The sequence below is a fragment of the Stomoxys calcitrans genome, chromosome 4 (genome assembly GCF_963082655.1).
Source record: "Stomoxys calcitrans chromosome 4, idStoCalc2.1, whole genome shotgun sequence".
NCBI lineage: Eukaryota > Metazoa > Arthropoda > Insecta > Diptera > Muscidae > Stomoxys > Stomoxys calcitrans.
The window spans coordinates 133,726,045-133,744,734 of record NC_081555.1 but is presented as its reverse complement, the minus strand read 5'-3'; the positions used below and the strand labels follow the sequence as shown (position 1 = coordinate 133,744,734).

General features: G+C 39.2%; 1 protein-coding gene across 1 annotated transcript in view; it reads right to left on the bottom strand.

The window, feature by feature from the left end:
- The window catches only part of LOC106089638 (dopamine D2-like receptor), a 189,521-nt gene extending 171,209 nt beyond the window's left edge, over positions 1-18,312 (bottom strand). Inside the window, exon 1 of the mRNA XM_013255555.2 lies at positions 18,286-18,312. The gene's annotated coding sequence lies outside the window, so the exon portion shown is untranslated. The remainder of the gene's footprint in view (positions 1-18,285) is intronic.
- Between the last annotated feature and the right edge of the window lie 378 nt (positions 18,313-18,690).

Here is an 18,690-nt window from a genome sequence, read left to right as displayed (position 1 = left end):
CATAATATGGTCCGATCTGGATTATTTTCATTTTGGATTTCGGGAGGCTTAATTCAAATCACTGTTCGCAATATTACCGAAATTGGTTAATTAGTTCAGACCTTAGATCGGTCTATATCGCAGCTTTATCTAAATATGTTAGCGAAATCGGGTAATCAATCTGGTTTCGGACCATATTTTGGTCGGATTACAAGAGGCTTGATAACACTGAGTTTTTTTAGTCCTAGCGCCCAGGTAGCCTTGTTGGTAGCGTGCTAGGATTATCAACGAGGAGGTCGTGGGTTCGATTCCCACTAGAGGGCTGGTCTGTCGCTACAATCTGGACCATATTCTGATGGGACCATATTCTGGTGGGATGACAAGAGGCTTGAAAACTCTCAGTTTTTTTTTAATGTCGGAGCCCAGGTAGGCTTGTTGATAGCGTGCTGGGATTACAAATGCGGGGGTTGTGGTTTCGATTCCCACTAAAGGCCTGGTCTGTTGCTACTGTGATATAACAACAGACGCCAATACTTTAAGTTACCCAACCTATCCTAATCTCATCAAACTTGGGTTGTAAATGAGGCTTTTGTCGGATAATGACCCTAAATCGGCAGATCGGTCTATCGGTCCGATTTGTCCCTGTTCCTAAGTGGAATGTTCATGGGCAAATTTGTATTTACAATGGGTTAATTTGTTTGCCAGTGGCGGCCTGTGGACTATGCAAACTTTGGCCCCTGAAGGTATGATAGAAACAGTTTTACAGGCTCGAATCAGTTGCCTCCTTTAAAAACCCCTGCCAGTTGCTTGTCGGCTATAAAACTAAGCGCAGCCGTACCACAAGTCGATTTCTTAGTGGCAGACAACATGCTACGACCTTACTCAACCACCCCAGGTGTTAGATCTTTGGAGTTAATTCTGAGCCTACTAACGGGGTCTAAATTTGCCGCCGCACTGGAAACAGATGCAGACTATCAACACTAACACTATCGTAACTATTCTTAAGTACAAGTACAGCACCTACACAAATAAGGATTTATGACAATTTAAAATATCATTTTGTAATGAATAAACTAGGTCCGCTTTTGAGAATGGGACTGCATACTGAACACTTTCGCTTTACTAAAACAAAACCCCAAAGGAGTTTCTAACATGAGTTGAGGGTTTTTTTTTTGGCTCTTAGATACTTTTTAGCATTAAATTAGTAATGGAATACCCCTAAAATATTTTTATATCCTCTAGGCTGGAAGTGTAATAACAGGCGGCAGTTTTTTCAATTATTTTACGATTATTAAATGAAAAGTAATGACCTTGAATAATAATCCATGAAATGAATATCGGTTTGATATACAACAATCCCTATTCTAAATGACTCCAAGCAGTACATTTGCGAAGGACCATCTTAGATGGCACGCAAATTGAATAGGGCAATTAACATGTCATAAATTTCATTGCCGTCCAATAAAATTTAAACGTTTTACTAAATAATTCATTTTTGTTTTATGGTTCGCATCGCAAATGGCATTTCCTCTTCCGAAAGTTTTGTCCACCCTCTTTGTGAATGTGAATATTACCAAAGTTATTTTGAAAGGATAAATGGCCATGCCATTGCTAACTGGGCAGGTGAGGGCATAAAACTGTGAACATTGAATAAATTTAAGCCCCACAAAAATTAAATGAAAATATCGCCAAAGCACTTCACTACAATGAAAGAAAGGACGATGATGACGACGGCAACCTAATCCCTTTAATGAAATCAAAATATGCCAATGGCATTCTCCTCTAACATTTTTCGAGACTCTTCCTGAGCCTATAACGGAAAATGGGCAAACTTGAAGTAAATTCAGTGTGGCCGCAAGACAAGCAAAATGGGCCATAAACAAAACCAATTAAACAGTGAAACAACTAGAACCCGATTCACTTATAATGGGTCGCCGGAAAAAAGGGTCCATTACACTAACAATTAGCACAGAAGCCCCATGTTAAGGCAGGACTTATGAATGAATGAACGAACGAACCAAGGACATTATAAGACATAATAAGTTTAACTAGATTTACGCACTTCTGTGTTTGTCCCTATGCTTAAAGGCAATGATGAAAAAAAGAACCAAACTCAACGAAAGTTAAACAAATCTGACAGCTGAAGAAATAGGAGAGCCCATGATGTTGTTAGTAGTGAAGAGGAAACATTAACGCATATTAACCACTGAATTATTACTTATGAGAGGTCCTTCAGTGCTGTAGGCAGAAAAATTACGCTTTAGGCTATGTTGCGAGGGGTCTACCCCACACCAGAGGTGACTGTGTATTAAAATTCTGTTCAAACTTAATTTCTGGGGTAAAGGCAGTTCACAAGTACAAATACAAATTTTGCCCATGAACATTCCACTAAGGAACAGGGGAAAACTTTCCACATGTCAATGAGTACAGTCCTATCAGAAATAGAGTGGTACAGTACTTTTTATCAAAAAACGGTTCAGGCAGTAAGTAATCCACACTGCCTGGAACATCGGGCATTGTATCAAAGAGAACACAGTGTTTGTAGCCGCCGCATGACCAAATAAAAAGCTTCCTAGCCTCCCAGCAGTGGTCGCAGTAATTTGTCTATCCGCTATATACATAGGCAGTAGGTATAGCACTAAATTCAGTGATTCAGATGGTATCGCCCTCAGTGCGGCAGTGATGCACAAACAAGCCATTCTTTGCAGCCGGCTGACTATTGAACAGTAGGTGGCCTTTTGAAGCGCCGTCCACCAGACCACAACACCATATAGCATTTGGGTCTGACACTTGCAGCATAGTAAATGGAACATTCTCTCCTCTCAAGGAGGCAGATGCCACTGAGGGCCGCTTGTGTCTCCTGCTAAAGGGAACCACTAATGTCTTAGACGGATTTACGCCAAGACCATTTTCGGTAGCACACTTTGCCGTCGTACTTCCTTAAGTAGATTTCTAAGAGTTCTTGGAAACTTTCCCCTAACAGCAATGGCCACGTTATCAGCATCCGCGACCACTTTGAAGGGTGTCAGAGACAATAATATATTGTAAATGACTATATTCCAAAATAGAGGACAGAGTACACCTCCTACACCACCAGAGGACCACCCTATTTAGACCCACAGATCCCAAACCTGCCGTAATGCATATTTAAATAAAAGCTATTTCAGTGTAGAGTTCGAAACTTATATCCAAATATGGGACCAAGTGTTTGGGGGGCCGCCTCTCACCAAAAACATTCCCCAAAGGGGACAAATTTACGACCATAGCAATATGGGACTCAAATGAAAGGTCTTTGGGAGTAAAGCATGACTTTGATATCAATATTCGGGAAAAATGTCTATGGGGCCACCCCACCCCCACAACACCACCCAAATGGGAAGTATTTTCTGACTATTGCAATATGATGCTCAAATAAGAGGGTTTTTAGAGTGGAACACGAATCCAATATAAATTTTCAAGGCCAACTCGCTGAGTGGCCGCCCATCCCCCAAGCCGGTCATGTTTGCCGTCTATGGAAATATGGGGCTCAAATTAAAGGTATGTGGGAGTAGACCCCGTATCTGATATAAACATTAGGAGCCAACTGTCTAGCGGACGTCCCACCACCATAACTACCCCCAAATAGGACGTATTTGCTCACAAAGACCATAGCAATATGGGGCTCAAATGAAAGGTCTTTGGGAGTAAAGCACGAATTTGATATCAATATTCGGGAAAAGTGTCTATGGGGCTACACTACCTCCGCAACAATTCCCAAATAGGACCTATTTGCTCACCAAGACAATTTGGGTCTTAAAGAGGGTGGAACTAAATATTCATAGTTTTTAGGGCCAATACCCCAAACCGGACATATTTGCTGACTTTTGCAATAAGGAGTTTAAATGAGATTAGAAAACGAATTTGATATCCAATTTTGAGGTCAAAGGTAATATGGGGTTCAAATAAATGATATATAGATATATGAGAAGAGAGCATGTTGCTGATATATTTTCAGGGCTTAGAATCCCCAAAACACCTAAATCGGCCATATTTACCCACCATGTCAATGTGGAGCTTAAATGAAAGGTATTGGGGGGTAGAGCAAGAATTGATACCCATCTTCGGGACGAATTTTCTGGGGGTCTACCCCTTTCCCAAAATACTCCTCAAACAGCAATTTTTTACTGGCCACCGCAATATGGGGCTCAAGTAAAGGTATTTGGGAGAAGAATACGAATTTGATATCCAAATGTAGGACCATGTATTTTGGGCATCGCCCCTTCCCAAAACACCCCCCAAAGGGTAAACATTTTTCGCCCATGCCAATATGTGGCTCAAATGAAAGGTATTTGAGATTAGAAAACGAATTTGAGAATAAAGAGAACGATGCTGATATCTTTTCAGGGCCAAGTGTCCGGGGGACCACCTCACCCCCGAAAACACCCATAAATCAGATATGAGAATATCGAGCTGAAATAAAATATTTTAAAAATGGAGTACACCTTACATCCAAACTTAAATTCGTAAATCTTTTATCAATACAAAAGAAAATTTCGCCTTGAGTTCCTCTTATGACATTGTGGTTCATAGCAAATTTTGTGACTAGCATCAGCAACCACTCCCGCCCATAACTATCACACCATTTAGCTACTTAAATAAATGGGTACTTGGTCATAGCGATTCATGTGTGATGGCAGTAAATTTCTTTTTGCAACAAAAGGACATTAGTCCCATTTTGGGTTTCATTCTATATGCCAATGGCTACTTAGCACGTTTCATATTGCTCCAATATGAAAGGCCACTCTATGAGATGGTGAGTGCGGGTGAGGTTACTCGACAAGAGTGTTGGTTTTGACACATTAAATTAAGGACTTTTAGTCCATTGCAGCTCGCGTCTTATTCCATTAGTGGCCATCAGACAAATTAACTGTGATAAGACAGAATAATATTCTAATTACAACACACAGACCCAAAAAAAAAAATGTCAACAACATCTCATCACGAACCACAATTTTTGCACTTAGTAGTGTAATAAAACTAATGCTGCGTAAAGTGTTCGCAAACATTTGGAATAGTTTGAACACATTACGCCAAACGTGAAAAATAAATTTCTAAGTTTTTTGCTTTTTTTGGCTCAATGAATGAAAATCACAAAAGAAAGCGAAAATATATTAATAAGAATTTGTTAAAAGGTCAGAAAACTGCAATTAAATGCAAATGTTATTAGACAATCCAATGTTCATAGAAGGACAAATTTGGCGAAATATGAAAATTTTTAAATTTAATTTTTGGCTGAATTCTAATATACCCTGCATAATAGAACGCAATATCCAAGTTTGTTGAACTCTTTCTATTTTAAAGCAAAATTTTTATCTATTTATGTTTATTTTCGCAAAAGGGTTCGCAAGAAATCAAATCGCAAGTTTAGCTTAAATCGAGTTCTGGAATTTGGGCCATAATAAATGTATGTCATTATTGAAAATTTCAGCTAAACCGCATAAGATTTGCATCTTCTAGGTTCTCAAGAAGCCACGTTTTTATTTTGGGGCTATATTATTTTATAATTTAATGCAGACCATTTTTGAATGTCAAAATTCCATTATTCTAATGGATCCAAGCATCACCCAAACCTTTCGATAGACCCCTCCTCATGGGCCCTCTTTTGAACAGACAAATTTTCATTTAACACTTGAGAAGCACTACTGCTAAACTGTAACGAGAACAACAGTAAGAACAACAACAGAGTCTACGGCATACATGTCACCTCTTGTGGTACTTAAACACTAGCACTCACACAGATTCACTCACGCATCCCAACCATAGGCTATCATGTTGGCAGTCAGGCAAGAAAGTTACAAGCTTACACATACAAGCGAACATACATCCGCACACAGCAGAAGTATCTTATGCATACTCATACTTTCAACATTCTCTGGCAGTAGTGCTCTCATCGTCGGCGTCGTCGTCGTCGTTGTCCTACCGTCACAAAGCTTACCAATCATAAAAATGACAAATAAAATACAATGAATGTGAATGTGTTTGAAAGCAGGGGCTGGAGTATGTTGCTGGGGGCATGAGCTGTGGAGCACAATGGCTGGGCAAAGTAGAGACATGAACGTCGTGACAAACGTGAGGATGTAACAACGGATGATGGAAGTGGAATCTGTATTGCGTGACTGAAATTCTGCAAATGAATTACATGCCACAGTTTCCGTTTATTAGAGGCCCATTTACTCGGCGCTCTATGTTTATGTGTCATTCTAGTTAAATGTCTGTATGAAAGCGTTGCATTAGGGATGATAAAAGTTAATACTATGGTACTATTATAGGCACATTTGGAATATTTATAAAAGTACGAAGGCACAAGAAATAGAAATGGTGCTTTGATAACAATATTTCGCATTAAAGGTCCAAGAAAATAAAAAACAAGTAAAAGCGTGCTAAGTTTGGCCAGGCCAAATCTTGGGAACCCAACATCATGAATTCTGCTAAGAATTTAAACAAAATTAATTTAGTTGAAAGGCATAAATTTAAGCTATATACCAAACTTCTGTCAAACCAGCAAAACTTCAAGGAACCGAACAAAGATAATCGACCGGTTTATATGGGAGCTATACTAGGTTATAGACATGCAAAATGTCAGCCTAATCGGACTCAATCAGCGGCTTGTAAGCACTCAAGAAGTCAAGAGAGATCGATTTATATGGGCCCTACACCAGGTTATAGACAGATTTGGACCGTACTTTGCACAGTTCTTGGAAGTCATAAAACAACTTTATGTGCAAATTTAAATCAAATCGGATAAAAATTTCGGCTTCCTGGCTTCAAGAAGCCCCCGGTTTATATGGGAGCTATATCAGGTTATTGACCAATTTGGACCGTAATGCGGCTTACAGTGGCTCAAGAAATCAAATCGGGAGATCGGTTTATATGGGAACTGTACCTAAATTTGCATTTGCAATCCCCAACAACCTAAATCTATATTAAGTATCTGTGCATAATTTCAAGCGGTTAGCTCTATGCGTTCGACCTCTATCGCGATTTCGACAGACGGCCGGAGGAACGGACGGACATGACTAGATCGACTCAGAACTTCGATGCGATCGAGAATATATATACGGAATAACTAGATTAGTATAACCCCATCGTATGGTGGTGAGTATAAAAATTCGGCTGGGCCAAACATTAGATACCAACCACCTCGGGTATATAGGTAAACCACCTTTCGTCATTGTGCTCGGCACGGGATAACTGTGAGCATCACACGGGCTGGAACATTGAGGTCCAATCTGTGTGGTGATCGTTGCTCTCAAGAGAAGCTTAGCTGCAAGCACAGGTTTCGTATAGTGGAATGCTCCATATGGAGTAGCTGCAATGGCAGTCGCCGACAATCAGCGGTATTGAGCGGAGATTCTCAGTGAGAGACCAGCGACACCGGCTCTTGCACAATTACTCAGTGACTACGATGCTCGATATGACAAGGTGGGTTATTGGCGCCTTCAAATAACCAATGGCCGCCCTGTTCCCGCGGTGGTCGGTCCTTTGGGCCGGAACGAGCTTGCTCACCTACAGGAACTTGATGACGATTGCCACCTCCACATGAAAATGAGGCAACAACAACAACCTTTCGTCAAAATCCGGTAAAACATGCATTATTTATGCACCCTTAGCAGCTATTTCGTAATATGGTCCTATTTGGTAAATGGTAAATACAAGTCACTGTTGAATTTTGGTTCAATATTGGATTTTTTTTTTTGGCAACTATATCCAAATACAGACCAATCTGAACCATATAGGACAAGGATGTCGAAAAGCCTAACATAAGACACTGTGTCAAATTCCAGCGAAATCGGATAATAAATGCGGACTATATGGCAGCTATATCTAAATCTGAACCGATCTGGGCTAAATTGAAAAAAGATGACGAGAGGCCTAACTCAGCTCACTGTCCCAAATTTAAGCGAAATCGGACCTTAAATCGAGAGATCGGTCTATATGGCAGCTATTATACCCATATCTGGACTGATCTGGGTCAAATCCTATAATAAATGTGGATTTTATGGGCCTAAGACCTCAAATCGGCAGATGGGTCTATAAGGGGACTATATCCAGATATAGTCCATCTTCGAAATTAACATGCCTATGCACAAAACAACAATCTGTGCAAAGTCTCAGCTTAATATCTCTATTTTTAAAGACTGAAGCGTGATTTCAACAGACAGACAGACGGACGGACAGCTAAATCGTTCAGAAAAATGCATGAAGTCTTTATTTGCCTCTATAGTACGGTCCATATAATTAGATTCTTGTATATTATTTGATGCAAATGTCGACCGTGACTGCGCCACAAATGGTCCATCCGCATAGTTCAACTTTGGTATACTATTTCCAACATTTCGGCTGGAATCTCACGAATAAATGCTTGATGAGCTTTAATATAGGTCCAAAAAAATAGACTAAAGGCGCTTAATAGCACGATCTAAGCAACCATATGACTGGTCACGAACGTGAAATGAAATGTTCACCAAACTCGTCTCTCAATAAGTCCATTGTTACGCCTGCTGTGTGGCAAAGTCTTGTTGAAACCGCAAATTGAGCTCTTGCATTAAGGGCAAAAAAAAAAAAAAATTGGATATCATAGCACAGTAACGCTCACCGTTCGCAGTTACGTTACAATTCGCATCATCTTTGAAGAAGTACGGTCCAATGATGCCACCAGCCCATAAACGCAACCAAACTGTGAATTTTTCTGGATGCATTGTTAGTTCTTGCCAGAAGATCTTCACTCCAAAATCGACAATTCTGCTTATTTACGTACCCATTGAACCAAAAATAAGCTTCGTCGTAAAATGAAAAAAGCTCGCGATGAACTTTCTTAACAGAGCACGCATTTTGATAATAAAATTCAATAATTTGCAAGCGTTGTTCGTTTGTAAGGCGACACATGGTTAAAATTATAGACCAAACTGAAAATGTTTGACAGTGAAACAAAACACGAAACGTGCGTGAGCTGTTTGAACTCGTGTTGCCAAAAAGATAATAGCTAAAAATCACCATGTATATCGAAAAAGTTTTTAAAAGAACTCGACATATGCGATCCATGGTGGAGATTCGGCCTGGCCGAACTTAGTACGGTCTTACTTTTTTTTCCTTTAATCTTCACGCATAGGGTGTTCCTTATATGCAAATGCATTGTGTTTGCGAAAGGAATGTTAGGAATGGGAGGAAGGAAAGAGGGAGTAAAACTTATTGACATTCGATTGAATTTCTGGTTGTCGTATTCGGTGGGAAAGATATTTGCCGGAAGTCGATTCCACATACGAACATTTCGGACGAAAAATTAATTATCTCTGTAGTGCATTGTTCGGTCAGCTGGCCAATCAATCACAAACGGATGTGAATTCCTTGAGAGTCTCGTATTTCTGACGAACATCCTTCCGTCAGAAAAACGGAGGCGGGTATCATTGGTACACACCATGAAAGTAACGATAGACCAGTGTCACCCAGCCCACGTTGCGACGGTGCTCAGGTGGAACAATAGAGTTGGATACCTTACTGTCATATCAAGACTATCGCCCTCCTCAGGACAGGGTCGAATAGCTACAAAGTTGTATTCCATCCTCGGCCTAATGTAGGTAGTATAGATATTAACAAGATTACATGAAGTAGTTCTTGCACCGCTTAAGAAAACCAAAGCTCTTGGAAGCTTCTTTCGACACTTTGAACAAATGTTGTGGCCAAAGGGCATCACATTGTAGCCTCATATTCAGAACATCAAGAGTGGCCGATAATTATTGACGATTGTAAAGAGTAAGCGAATCGCGACAACAAACAGCACTACGTCTTGCGTGCATCAAAATCTACTCTGTTCATTCAACCCCACTCCGAAATGGTCAGCAATCCCTGACAGAGAGTATCATCCATAATCCGCCTCCTGTCTCCAATCTCAGGCAGACTTGCCCTATGGTCGAATGAATATGAATGACAGAGATTACTGTCATCCGCAAATCAGTAGATTGGGTTCGAAGTCTGACTCAGAAGATGGTAAATGAAAATAAGAAAAAGAGAGGAATAAAGGACTAAGTCTTGTAGTACACCTGCGGTTATTTTGTATTCATCAGAAGAGAACCAATCTACAACAACTCGACAATACAATACAACATTATTGAATCATAGGCTGCGATTTTGAATCATAGGCTGCAAGTATACATATATATGGACGATATATGTATATCTGAACCGATTTAGACCAAGTTCCGTTCACATAAAGAAAGTCGTAGTAGAAGAAGTTAAGCAAACTTATGATAAGATTTTAAGGTAAAAGAGCGTGCAAGGACGTACAAGAAGTGAAAATATCAAGACACATATACACGAGAGCTATATCTGAATCTAAACCGATTCCTATTAGACTTACCAGTAATCTGAAGATTTTAAAAGGAATCCTTCGTCAAATGACCAATGTTAGTCCAAATCGGACGAACATATGTATGAGAGCTATATCTAAAACTTAGTGGTCTCAATGTTTACCCAGAGTACACTAAAATCTGACTGTTCAAAAGGAAAACGAAGATGGGGCAATTTGACGCACCAGGTTTCCTCAACAGAATATCTGGTTCATGGCCAACAGCCAACCGCACATAAGTTGAGATACAATACTAGATATGAACCGACTTAGTGGCGTGGAATGGAGAAAAATTAAGGATGTTGTTATCACATGAAATTCCTGACAAAGATTTTTTTTAAGGTTACTTTTTAGTATTTAGAACCCACAACAAGCCGATCTCGGGCTTGGCTTAATATTCGAAACCTCTTTTCAACCTACCCTTACGTAACCTATATCTAGATCTGAACCGATTTCCACCAAACTCAATAAATATTTTGGTTGTCGTAGAAGAAAGCGTTGTGAAAAGATCGGTTGAAAATGTATTTGCAAAAGGCTGTAGTGGAAATTGTAATATTAGTCAAAATCGGACGAACATGTAAGTGAGAGTTATATCTAAATCTGAACCGATATTTCCCGGTTTCAATAGGCTTCATTCTTGTCGAGACCAAAACAGATGTGTGTATCAAAATTCAAGACGATCGAATGAAAATTGAGACCAGCACTTTTTACGCAAATTAGCATGGACAGTCAGATGGACAGACACATCTAAATATAATTTGACTTTATCTGCTTATGGATAAAATAGCGTTGTGTTTCAACGTGGTGTGTACATGGCTAAATCATCTTGGAATTTGATGAATTTCGATAATGGATATACATTGAAGGCTCGGAAATAAATATATCGATGCGTTGTAAATGGAATGGCTAAATTAATACAGCCTTCACCTATGGTGCTGGGTATGATAACAAAACAAAAATTTTCATTAGCTTCATCATTCTGGTATGTATATTAATTAACCTTTTGCCATCGGTGCGTATGAGTATCATTTGGGTAATTAAGACAAATCATACGTCACCCTGGAAACGCAATTCATCGAATTGATTTCGAGTAGTGAAGGTGTAAAGGCTAAGGTGATGAAAATTAATTAAAAACAAGTAAAAGTGAAGTTAGTCAGGGCCGAATCTTATATACCCCCAACATGGATCGATGGGATAAGACCTTTGAATGACCTTTCCAAATGTTATGGAGGTGTTTAGAGTTATGGCAAAACCAGTAAGGAAAGGTAAAAGTGGGGCTAAGCCGTCTGTGTAATACCCCACCCCACCGAGTCCGATGAAATACACCAATAATGTCAAGATTCATAAGAAAACCCTTCCAGCCAAATTTCGAGAGAATCTGTTAACAAATGAGCACTGTATTGGGATATTTCTCAAAATCGGACCAACATATATATGGCGGCTATATCTAAATCGGAACCGATTTCAAGCAAGCTTCTTAGATATTGTGGTAGTCGTCGAGGAAAGCATTGTTTTTGGCATAATTGGGTAATAAAGTCACTTGCTGTGGCTCAAGAAGTTAAAACCGGGCGATGTAAACATATGAGAGCTGTATCTAAACCTGAACCGATTTCCATGAAATTCACTAGTAATGTTGATAGTCAAGTGAAAACAAATGACCATTTTATTGCATTGTTACTGCAAATCGGACGAACGTATATATGGGAGCTATACCTGAATCGATTTTTTTTCAATATCAATAGGCTTTGTTTCTAGGCCGAAAAACATGCCTGTACCAAATTTTAAGACGATTGGAAAAAACTGCGAACTTTACTATGTGCACAAATTAACATGGACAGACGGACGGACAGACAGACGGACATAGCTTAATCGAATCAGAAACTGATTCTGAGTAGATGGGTATACATGTCAATGGGTCTATATCTCTTCCCTTTGGTTGTTACAAACAAATGTCCTGTATGTCCTTATAATACCATGTAGAACAGTACTGGTGTGGGGGGTATAAAATTTGAGGGGTTTAAAAATTGGTATCAAAATTTCGTATGGGGTATCTAGGAGGACCGCCTCACCCCAAAACCCACAAAATATGTATAAAGAAAAATCACTACGACAAGGGGCTAAAACCAAAAGTTTTCAAGACTACAAAAAATCGTATTTGATATTCAATTGTGGGACCAAGTGTTTGGGAGACCACCCCCCCCCCCCCCCAAAATCCCTACGCCGGAAATATTTACCCACCTTGGAAATATGGGGCTCAAATGAAGGGTAGAGTAGAGCATGAAATTGGTACCCACTTTCGGGACCATGTTTCCACTTCTTCCTTAAAATACCCCCTAAACTGGACTAATTTACTGACCATGGCAATATGAGGTTAAAATAATAGGTATTTCGCAATAGAATACGAATCTGATATCCACAAGTGGTTGCAAGTGTCTGGGGAGTGCCCTCCTTCCCCCAGAGAGGACAAATTTAACCGACCTTAGCAACATGAGGTTCAAATGAAAGGTCCTTGGGAAAAGAGTACGAATATGATATCAACATTTGGCAAAAAGTGTCTATGGGGCCACTTCACAACACTTCAAAGCACCCCCCAAGAGGACATTTTTGCTTTCTATTGCAATATGGGATTAAAAAAGGTATTTTAGAGTAGAACACGAATCTGATATATATTTTCGGGGCCAATTCAATGAGTGGCCGCCCATCCCCAAAAACACCCCCATCCGGCCATTTTAGCCGACTATAATAATATGGGACTCGAGTAGGGAAAATTATTTGGGAGTAGAGCACGAATCTGATATCAACATTCAGGACCAACAGTCTAGGGGCGTCCTATCTCCATAACAATCCCCAAATAGGAAATATTTACTGATCATGACAATTTGGGGCTTAAAGAGCCAAACTCTTGACCCCAAAATTGGATATCAAATTCTTTTTGTAATACCTTTTAGTTGAGGCGCCTATTGCCATAGTGAGCAAATATGTCCGATCTGGGCCAAATTGCAAAAAGTTGTTGAAGAGCCTAAGGCAACTCACTGTTCAAAATTTCGACGAAATTGGACAATAAATGTGGGTTTTATGGGCCCAAAACCTTAAATCGAGAGATCGGTCTAAATGGCATCTACATCCAAATCTGGTCCGATTGAGGCCAAATTGAAGAAAGATGTTGAAGAGCCTAAGTTTTAGCAAAATCGGATAATAAATGTGGCTTTTATGTGCTTAGGACCCTAAATCGGAAGATCGGTCTATATGGCAGCTATATCCAAATCTGGACCGATCTGAGCCATTTGCAGGCCCAACTTAACTCATTGTCCCAAATGTTGGCGTTATCTGACAATAAATGCGCATTTCATAAGCCCAAAACATTAAATCGAGAGATCGGTCTATATGGCATCTATATCCAAATCTGGACTGATCTAGTCCAAATTGAAGAAGGATGTCGAAAGGCCTAACATAAATCTCTGTCCCGAATTTTGGTGACATCGGACAATAAATGCGCCTTTTATGGGCCCAAAACCTCAAATCGAGAGATCGGTCTATATGAAAGCTATATCTAAATCTGGACCGATCTTGGTCAAATTAAGGGAGAATGTCGACTGGCCTAACACAACTCATTGTCCCAAATTTCAGCAAAATCGGTTAATAAAGGTGGCTTTTATGGGCCTAAGACCCTAAATCGGCGGATCGGTCTGTATGGGGGCTTTATCAAGATATAGTCCGATACAGCCCATCTTCGAACTTAACCTGCTTATGGTCAAAAAAAAAAAGAATCTGGGAACAGTTTCAGCTCAATGTCTCTATTTGTAAAGTCTCTAGCGTGATGTTAACAGACAGACGGACGGACATGGCTAGATCGTCTTAGATTTTTGCGCTGATCAAGAATATACAATATATACTTTATTGGGTCGGAAATGGATATTTCGATGTGTTGCAAACGGAATGACAAAATTAATATACCCCCATTCTTCGGTGGTGGGTATAATAAATGATATTTGAGTGTAGAGCACGATGTTGACATTTTTCATGGCTAAGTGTGTGGGAGACCACACCACCCCCAAAAACACCTCTTAATCGGACATACATATTTACCGACCATGGCAATATGGGGCTCAAATAAAAGGTATTTGGGATTAAAGTACGAAATCGATAACCACATTCAGCACAACGTTTTTGGGGGTCAACACCACCACGAAGGTATTTGGGAGTAGAGTACGAAATCACATTCGCCACCACGTTTCTGGGGGTCCACACCACCCTCTAAACCCAGCATCCACCACCATGGGGGTTTTCCCACTTCTGTGAGAATATAAAGGGTGATTTTTTTGAGGTTAGGATTTTCATGCATTAGTATTTGACAGATCAAGTGGGATTTCAGACATGGTGTCAAAGAGAAAGATGCTCAGTATGCTTTGACATTTCATCATGAATAGACTTACTAACGAGCAACGCTTGCAAATCATTGAATTTTATTACCAAAATCAGTGTTCGGTTCGAAATTTTGACAAATTTTGTTCAGCGATGAGGCTCATTTCTGGTTGAATGGCTACGTAAATAAGCAAAATTGCCGCATTTGGAGTGAAGAGCAACCAGAAGCCGTTCAAGAACTGCCCATGCATCCCGAAAAATGCACTGTTTGGTGTGGTTTGTACGCTGGTGGAATCATTGGACCGTATTTTTTCAAAGATGCTGTTGGACGCAACGTTACGGTGAATGAACACATTTCGAACCGAACACTGATTTTGGTAATAAAATTCAATGATTTGCAAGCGTTGCTCGTTAGTAAGTCTATTCATGATGAAATGTCAAAGCATACTGAGCATCTTTCTCTTTGACACCATGTCTGAAATCCCACGTGATCTGTCAAATACTAATGCATGAAAATCCTAACCTCAAAAAAATCACCCTTTAGAACTCAAATAAATTCTTTCAAGAATAGAATACATCCAAACTTAAATGACCCTAAGCCCTCCGAGCGAATTCATAGGCCAATAAAGATCATATGGGATTCAAATTTTGTTCTTTTGTTTATTTGTTTGTTTCTCTTTCGAGGTGAGTTTAGTCATGGGAGAATTTCTTTGCAAATGGAAAAGGAAAGCCAGAGATCGCAACACACTCCAACCACTATAGACGCGTTTCGCCTTTGGTTAAAAGACTTTTCAACCATATTTGGTGTAATGGCTTTAAGGGCCGTATGGTGATATGTTGCATTTGTATTGTGTTTATTGCGTAAACGCCTCTATGATACAAATTCCCCATTAATCACGCTCGACAACCCTGTCTATTAGCTGTACTTTTCCCAAGGCATGTGTTCGTGTAATGATAGATTTTTTGTCTGCAACAATTTCACGACTTCCATGGTAGCTCATGATTTAGTGCATTTGTTGGAAGTTGCGTTAATGACTTCGAACCCCAGACAACGGCAATGGCTCTTGCTGTTGCTCCGTGTGCCCAGGTTTGAATCCCAGCCGGGCTCTGCCGAATTTTTTCATTTCAAGTTTTTTGCCTGTTAGGGCGAAGATCATGAAATTTCACAATGTTTGTTTATTTCTCTTTCAAGACGAGCTCAATGATCGGGGATTTTCTTCGCAAATGAAAAAGGAAAGCGAGAGATTCCAACACACACCAACCACTATGGAACGCGTTTGTCTTTGGTTAGAAGACGTTTCTACCATATTAGGTGTGATGGCTTCAAGGGCCGTACATTGATGTTGCATTTTTATCGCATTTATTGCGAAAACGGCTCTCTTTTAGAATTCGGTTCGTATTTATATGATTTGTTTTTGTATCCTCCACCAAGGGATTGTGGTAGCATATGTTATTCGACTAGGCTGAAATTTTCCATATGATGTTTTGTTATGACTTCCAATAACTATGGCAGCTGAGGTCTAAATCGGTACATAATATTGCTGCCATATAAACCCATATCCCGGTTTGAGTTTTTGAGCCTCTAGAGGGCGCAATGACAACCCGATTTGATTCATATTTTGCACATAATGTTCTACTATGACGTTCATTAACTGAACATACGTGGTTTAAGTCGGTCCATAACCTAAAATACCATCCATATAAACTAATCTCTAGAGGGCGCACTTATTATACGATTTGCCTGAAATTTTGTAAGACTTCTAACAGCCATGAAAAGGACGGCCCATATTGGTCTATTTCTTGATGTAGCTTTTATATATTTGAAAAATTCATTCAAAGAACTGGTCACAAGCGATCCATGGTAAAGGTTTTATAAGATTCCGCCCGGCCGAGCTTAATGCGCTTTAACTTGTTATGTAATAGATTTTTTGAAGATCTCTTCCGAAGAAGTTTCCAAAGAATTGCTCAAAAACTTATGAAACATTTGTTTCTTAATTTCGTGCCATCACAACAGAAACATTTATCAACACTGTTGTAAGCTGTATGTGTTAGCGTTTGTGACGTTGTGTATTCATCCATGTTCGTTTGTAATTGGACGTAAAGACCTCTTAAAACAGTGGTAGGAATTGAAGCTGCTGGAGCTGCTCATGCTGATGCTTCCTACCACTTCACAACTTGGTTGTGGCTGTTATTTAATGGGTGCATTGGCTGTGCGCTATGATTTCTTAGTTTTTTCTTTGCTCTTTTTTTTTTTGCTTCGTGAATCGTTTTTCTCGTTTTATGGCAAGGAACACAGCTTTTAGTTAAGTGAACTGAGTTAAATGGCAAATCGAAAGAAGAAAGAGAAAAATGTTTAACTACCGAAAAGTGAACTGCGTTGAGATACTGGGACCTCCCTGGGGCAAAACTTCAATGCAGTTTAAATGCAGCATGTGAAGAATAAATAAAATAATAAAAGATATACAAAAATAGAGAATAATTTGAGTAACATTGAAAGTAGTTCTAAGTAGGTTTGAATCATACTGCACTTGCAGTGACTAAACCGGCAAATATCTTTAATGTTTGAAAAGAAAAGCAATCACAAGCCTTAGCCTTGAAAGTGGCATAAGAGCACATGAAAACTCTTAACTGAAGGGCTGAGATGAATCGAATTAATAGAGTGGAGTACATGAAAATTAAAATAAATTGGCAAATATGCATCTAATAGCGATATGGTGCTTATAAAATACAATTCCGAAATTATTGATTATGTTAATTGGCACTAGTAAATAGCATTATTACAATATTTCCCTTTTTATACCGAACTTATGGTGGTCGGTAACCTCTGTAACCATTATACTTATAATTTTGTTATAAGTATATAAAAGCAAGCGAGCATATAAAAATAAATAATAACCCCCATAGTATAGGGGGTATATTCATTTAGTCATTCCGTTTGGAACACAGAGAAATATTTATTTCCAAACCTACAAAGTATCTCTTAGTCCTCCGAAGGTTGAGTCATCAGTTGCCGTAGCCGAAGCACAAGGTCCAAAGGGACTTGTTCTTTTGTATGAAATTTTATATGAAAACATTTTATTTAAATTATTTGAACATCAAGGAGAAACGTCCCCACGGACCTTGAAAAGGGACTCCAGTGACTTTCTCACCCGCCGGAGGGTTAAATATGGAACAACCAACTAATACGTTATCAATCGGGTTTTGATTTGAAAATAGCTGCCATATAGACCGTACTCCGAACTAAATAACTTGGCTACGAATTTACAATAAATTTCTTATATACGGATATCCGATTTTGAATCAGATGGGATGTATAGTGGTAGAATTCAATGGTTAAGAATCTTAACAGTTCTTAACTTAAGATCAGACCATACTACGCTATAGCTGCCTTCTTTGATGCAATTGCATCGCAATTTGGAGGAATATAGACGGATATATACCCCCATGGTAGTGGGTACTGCCTTTTAACCTGTCTCCATTATCAAATCTATTCAAAAGAGCTTAAATCCAATTACTTTTTCAAAGACATCAAGAAAAATGTTTTTTCATGTCACATTACTTACCAGATATTTATTGAGCAGGAAGAACTGAAAAAAGAAATACAAAATTCAATTAAAACCAGCTCCGGATATAAAATACAAAATTTTTAAGGGGTGGAAATACAAAATTCAATTAAAAAAAAAAAAAACATAAAAAAACTAGTTATAGTTCATTTCGGACCATAATTGAACTGAATATTGAAGACCATAATAGAAGTCATTGTGTAAAATGCCAGCCAAATCTAGTAAGAATTGCGTACTTTAGAGGCTGAAGAACTAAAATAGGGAGATCCGTTTATAGGGCTCAAGAAGTCAAGACCTCAGATCGGTTTATATGGCAGCTATATCAGGTTATGGGGCGATTTGAACTACTCTTAACACAGTTGTTGAAAGTCATAACAAAACACCTCATGAAAAATTTCAGCCAAA